Raw genomic sequence first — 6,972 nt, 5'->3', positions numbered from 1 at the left:
GGAACCCACCCAGCAGTCCTATCATCACCACTGCAGCATGACAGAACATACAGCCCTGCTGACTCAACCAGTGGACATCGCCGCGCCCCGGTGGCGGAGCAGTCGTCACCTCTACCTCGGCCACACATCGCAGGAGCTGAGGCAGCGACGTCCACACCGCCACACGGAGGAGCTCCCCATCTGCCAACACTACTGACGGCAGAGCTGACAGAGCACCTGAGGAGCATGAATCTGCCACGGGGTCATTCATTCACGTCATCCTCACCCTTTCCTGCCACCCCACAGTACTCAGCGCCATTCAGCCCACGGCGCCCTTCGTCTGCTCAGAGACAGCGGACGTCATCACCGGTGTCGGCCGGTCAGAGGGCAGTGGCACCAGATCATCACAGGCTGTCACCTGTCCCACAGCGACTGACATCTCTTCCCCCTCAGGAGCTGACCTACCGCGGGCCCAAGATGCGAATCCCAGCGTTCACCGAGGACGACCCACGGCAGTTCAACAGGATGCAGCTGGCGCTCGACAACGTCCTACCACCCGACGCGACAGAGCGCTTCAAATATCAGATCCTGCTGGACCACCTGAAGCTAGAGGATGCTGTCCTGGTAGCGGATGCTTACTGCCACAGCAGCTATCCCTACAGTGATACGATGGCAGCCCTCACGAAGCTCTTTGGGCAGCCCCGCAAACTGGCACTCAGGCAGATCAACCAGGTCCTGGCTGAGCCCCCTGTCAGGAGCGGTGACCAGAGAGGCTTCAGGAACTTCGCCCTGAAGGTGCAGTCCTTGGTGGGGATGCTGGATAAGATGGGGACCCAGGAACAGCTTGAGCTACGGTGTGGTTCGCATGTGTCTCGGTTGCTGCCCAAGCTGCCTCACGAGCTGCGTACTGCCTTCAGGCGGTACATCGACCCAGACCGTGTGCCTGTCCCCACACTCTTGGACTTCGCCGCATGGTTACAGCACGAGGTTGGTGTGCAGCTGGACGAGACCAACGACCCGCCAAAGGCAACAGCGAGCCAGGCAGAGCGGCAGCGGAGCACCAGAGGCAAGCAGCCAGCAGCCACACGCTCCACCACGGTCCTGCTGGTAGACCCCCCAGCCAAGTCAGCTCAGCAGCCATCAAAGTCAGCTCCACGCACACCCGCCAAGGTGGAGCCTCCAAAGAAGTACTGCCCCTTCTGCAACAGCACGGAGCACTACTTCAACCAGTGCACTGCGTTCAAGAGTATGTCACTGGAACCGAGGCTCCAGTGGATCAAGACCGGGAAGAAGTGCTGGAGGTGTGGACGCGACCATCAAGCAGCTCAGTGCTACCTCAAGGCACGGTGCCCGAAGTGCAATCGCCTGCACCTCGAGGTACTGCATGAGGTGAATGCACAAAGCAGGCCGGAGACTGCGACACTGTCTTCACCCAGCCAGCCATCCACCTACTACCTCGACCCAGCACGGAGAGGTAGTTGTGTGCTGCTGAAGATGGTGAAGGTGCTCCTTCATCACGGGGGCAAGAAGATGGAGACCTACGCCATCCTCGATGACGGGTCAGAGCGCACCATGCTCCTCCCCCAAGCAGCACAGCAGCTTGGCCTCAAAGGACAGAGTGAGAATCTGGCCCTCCGCACCATCCGTCATGACATCAGAACGGTGCCGGGGAGGTCAGTGTCCTTCTCTGTGTCATCCCTCAGTCAACCGCAGCAGCGGTACAAGATACAGCGGGCCTTCACATCACCCGAACTGGGACTGTCCCCTCATTCACACCCAGTTGAGGCTCTCCAAAGGACCTACCGCCACCTCAGAGGGCTGCCTCTTCACTCCGTTACTCAGGCCCGTCCGCTGCTCCTCATTGGGTCTGACTACCCAGACCTCCTCATCCCCATCGAGCCTGTGCACATGGGCCCACCAGGTGGACCCATTGCCCTGAAGACACGCCTTGGGTGGACACTTCAAGGCCCCGCCAAGGCTGTCAAGCGTCGGTCTTCCACCCCAGCGTGCCTGTTCATCAGTGCACCGTCACCATCAGTGGAGCTGCTGCAGGACGCCACCGAGCTGCGGAAGTCCCAGTTCTGCGGCCACATCACCGTGACCTCTGACCCTGCGTTGCCTGATGCAGGGAACTTCAGTCAATATCCAGAGCTGCTGGAGGCCACAGTCAGAGCGCGTCACGGGGCGGCCACATCCGCCATCACAGCTGAGGACTACAGGCAAGCGGAGATGGCACTCCTCAGAAAGACACAGAGTGACTCCTTCCCCGAAGACCTCACCCTGCTCTCAGCGGGGAAGCCAGTCTCCACTGACAGCAGGATCCTCACATTGTCCCCGGAGTACGACGCTGAGACACAGCTGATCCGGGTCGGAGGTCGTCTGCGCAGGTGTGACACGGTTGAGGAGGAGACTCTACACCCCATCCTGCTTGACCCTCAGCACCCCATCACACAGCTCATCATCCGAGACTTCGACAGCCACCTGGCGCACCCAGGACCAGAGCGAGTGTTTGCTGAGCTGCGCCGGCGGTACTGGATCATGCGTGGGAGAGCGGCTGTCAAGAAACATCAGCACAGCTGTCCAGAGTGTCAGAAGTGGCGAGGCACACCAGTGATCCCCAGAATGGCTGACTTGCCACCATCAAGTCTGCGCTTGCACAAGCCAGCCTTCTATTCCACTGGAATGGATTGTTTCGGGCCGTACCTCATCAAGATCGGCCGACGCACTGAGAAACGGTGGGGCATCGTTTTCAAGTGCCTGACAATCCATGCAGTGCATCTAGACCTCCTCACCAGCATGGACACTGATGCTTTCTTGATGGCCCTGCGGCGCTTTATCGCACACCGAGGGAAACCACATGAGCTGCTCTCCGACCAAGGCACCAATTTCAGAGGGGGTCAGTCTGAACTGCAGGAGACGTTCAAAGCCCTCAGCCCAGAGCTACAGTCCCACTTAGCCAGTCAACAGATTGACTTCAAGTTCAATCCTCCACATGCCCCGCACTTCGGTGGTTCCTGGGAACGGGAGATCCGTTCCATCAAAGCTGCCCTACACACTACACTCGATGCACAGACAGTCACTGAGGAGGTGTTGAGGACAGTGCTGATCGAGGTGGAAAGCATCATCAACTCCAAGCCCTTGGGTTACACCTCGTCAGACATCGCAGATCCAGATCCCATCACTCCAAACATGCTGCTGATGGGGCGGCACGACCCCTCCATACCACAAGTGGTCTACACCGACTCCGACATCCTGAGCAGGCGCAGGTGGAGACAGTGCCAGGCCCTTGCGGACCAATTCTGGGCTAAGTTCATCAGGAACTACCTGCCCTCTCTTCAAACCCGCTCCAAGTGGCAACGAGACCGGGAGGACCTCATCGTTGACAGCATCGTGATGATTGTCGACCCTCAACTCCCACGTGCCCTGTGGCCTGTGGGCAAGGTCACTGCTGTCATCCCTGGAGCAGATGGCAGGGTACGTACTGCACAGGTGCAGGTCAAGGACCGGACCTACACACGCCCAGTCTCACGCCTGGTGAGACTCCCTTCACTCCCTCAGGGCACCTCTGCCTGACATCATGGACACAACTTTGTTCCACAAAGTTGGGGGCGGCTGTTCAGAATTGCGGTGCCAGGTCTTAATTATTTTGACCTTTAAAAGTAGTAAACAGGCACCCTTGTCAGACATAGTGGCTCCCAACTCGTTAGTTGTCAGGGCATGTTACAACATGCCAACTTCAGACACCCTGGCGCCACTGTCCATCACACGCCAACTTCAGACACCCTGGCGCCACTGTCCATCACACTGTGCTGCGTGGACTATATAAGATGCGCACAAACATCGAAGAAAACACAGCACACATCAGACGGGGACTCCATGCAACACCTGCTTCTCATCAGTGAATATTTGGATCCGTTTCTCTCTTTCTTTCTCGGTTTCATTTCTTTCTTGCTTTCTGTCTTTCTATCGCGGACGTGTCAGGATCCAACGTCCATCATTTGTGCCGTTAAAACCACGGTTTACACGGTTTCTCGTGAGTGGACATCCATTAATTCCTGTTCTAACCGGACAGCCTGGGTAGCTCGCTGTATACCTGATCCAGTGTCCCTCCTATACAGTCCTTTACCCTGTCCATCACCGGACACCCATTTTTATACTACCCGTTTTCATTTCCGTTCGAAAATACAACCAATGATCAAAACAATAGTGTCTTGTGTTCACGTTAGGCAAGGCAAGTTTATTTATATAGCAGATTTCATACACAGTGGCAGTTCAATGTGCTTTACAGAAGTAAAAGCAAAACAGTAAGCAATAGAAAATAAAATTACATAAAATAAATGGGGAAGAAAAATAATAAGAATTAAACAATAGTATAAATAAAATAATAAAATGAAATAAAAGTTCAATTAAAAAAAAAAGCCTATAGTCTGGTAAGTTAGCAAAATAGCTCAAGTCTCGTCAGCACCCAATAACTTCCTAAACAACAGGTCACGACTGTCCAGCCTTTTCTGATCTGAAACGCACCAAATCAAATCGAGAGAGAGAATAAAAGAGTTTGTGCCGCCTGGAAAACGAAAATCCTATCTAGCTAAGTGGCTTCGACTGTTGTTGCTTGAAATGCTAATTAAAATTGCACTGTTAATGACCATAAGCATTCCGGCACATAACTGTCAGTGACCGGCAAAATTAACTCCCCTTCTTCCCTCTTTCTTTTTCTCTCACTTGCTGACTTTCCAGAGCTGAGTTTGGTTTGTTTTAGTGTAGTAGACTTCTTCATCTTATGTCAATTTTCAGATTCCACGACTAATTGACAAACTGCCTGGCTGCGGAGTCGGACCTTGATGAGAACACTTCTCAGCTCTTGTGTATCCCGTGGTGCTTAGCTGACTATCGCGAGGCTGCCGGATATGAAATGTTTCCAATGTCGGATATTTCAGCTTCGTTTAAAAATGAGTATGTGGACTTTATTTTTAGACAAACAAATGAGAACAGGGGGATGCAAGCTGAATTTAGAATTTTCCACCGATCAAAGTCAGAACGATTTTCATCATATATTAATTTCACATTGAGTGAAAAAAAAAATACCGTGGGAAAAAAATGCTGAGGACATGACCTCGGTGTCCTCAATGGTAGTTACGGCCCTGGTGGGCTAAGGTGCCCTTGAGCAAGGTAGGCCTACTTAACCCCTGACTGCTCCCTGGGCGCTCTAGTGTGGCTGCCCGGTGCTCTGGGTGTGTGTGTGTGCTCACCGCTTCAGATGGGTTAAATGCAGAGGATGAATTTCACTGTGCTTGAAGTGTGCATGTGACAAATAAAGGTTTCTTCTTCTTCTTCTCATGTCATTTCCTCCTTCTGTACTAGGTCGCAAGAATTGAACAATTTTAACATTTCTGGATTGGTTCTTCACTTCGTTTTACGAATTGGAACTCAATGCAAAACACTCAAAATTAGGTTGTGGGGTGTTTCCTGTATTTCAGTGTGACTTGCTGCATGTGAGGCAACAAAACACGGAAACGGTGAAATTGTTTATTTCTTTATAGCCGTGTGATAAGTTGGAATAATGTACAGCGAGCTGGTCATTATTAACTACTTATTAAGTGAGCATGAGGTCTTTACGGGAAAATATCAGACCTCTGTCTTTTTGTACGGGCTCGGTCCGTACTGTCAAGACCACAGTCTGATAGTTCCCTGTAAAGACCAAGCAAGCTAGGTTAATAAGGAGTTTATTATCAGGCTGTTTTATTTCTAAGATTAAAATAGACGGTCATTGTAATGAGGCATGACGCTGCTTTTAGTCACGTCATATTTGTAACATTGTTGACTCACGCACAGGGCTTGAAGTGGGCCGGAACGCACCGGAACTGCGTTCCTGCACTTCTTTATTTTCACCATGCACCATGAACAACTTTAAGATCTTCTTCGACAAGCTGTACAGCCTTTATCACGCTTCGCCAAAACATCAGCGCGAGCAGAGCAGCTGTGCGCAGCGCGTTGAGCAGCGCCTTTTTGTTATTGGCCGCGTCCTTTCCGTGCGCTGGGTCGCATCCAGTGAGCGCACCGTGAGAGCGGTTTGGGAAAACTACAGGGCTCTCAGGGAACACTTCCACGAGGCTGCTCAAGATTCTTCGAGGGATTCCAAGGAGAGGGCAAAGTACAGTGGCCTGGAAAACATTTTCACGTCTGATTCTTTTGTGACAAACCTGGGAATTATGTATGACGCGCTAACAGAATTGAGTGATCTCTCGAGGATGTTGCAAAAATGCGAAACCACCTTGCCTGATGCTGAGAGGCTTCTTTCTCGCCAGATTCGAGTTTTTGAATCAATGATGACAACCCCTGGTCCCTACACACAAGCAGTGCTGCAGGCAGGGAGAGAGAGAAGTCATTTCAGAGCGTCCCTCTACATGCAAATGGAAAAAAATTGTGAAGATAAATCCTGCCCAGTTCTTCCGCAGCATGGCAGACAGTTTATCTTCTAGGATGGCTGCTCCTACCTCTTCTCATGTCAGTCAGCGTGGCACTCAGGAGGAATGCAGAATCATGACTGACATGAGGGTTCTTCAACCAGATACCTGGCCGGTGGAAATGGACATTCAGCATGGTGATGCAGAAATTGGGCGATTATGTGAGATGTTCAGAGTCAACAAGAGGGAGAGCATCCAGGGATTCAGAGAGTACAAGGAAACCAGAGCCTCAAGGACCCCAAAATCCCTCATGCCTCTTCTGAAAGCTACGCACACAATTGCCATTTCCACCAGTGAATGCGAAAGAGCTTTCAGCTCCATGAATGACATTCTCACTGCATAAAGGAATGCCCTTGCTATCGATCGAGTGTCCAACCTCGTCTTTCTCAAAACAAATGGGCCACCATTGGAGCTGTTCCACCCTGAGAAGTATGTCCAGTCACGACCCCAAGCAATTTTGGAGCCTTTTTTAAGAACTTGATTTGAACTTATTTGAATGACCGGGATGGCATTGTCAGAAAATCAGGGT

The sequence above is a fragment of the Neoarius graeffei genome, chromosome 22, assembly GCF_027579695.1.
Source record: "Neoarius graeffei isolate fNeoGra1 chromosome 22, fNeoGra1.pri, whole genome shotgun sequence".
NCBI lineage: Eukaryota > Metazoa > Chordata > Actinopteri > Siluriformes > Ariidae > Neoarius > Neoarius graeffei.
The sequence above is the reverse complement of the archived record's forward strand: the minus strand, read 5'-3'. Positions refer to the sequence as shown.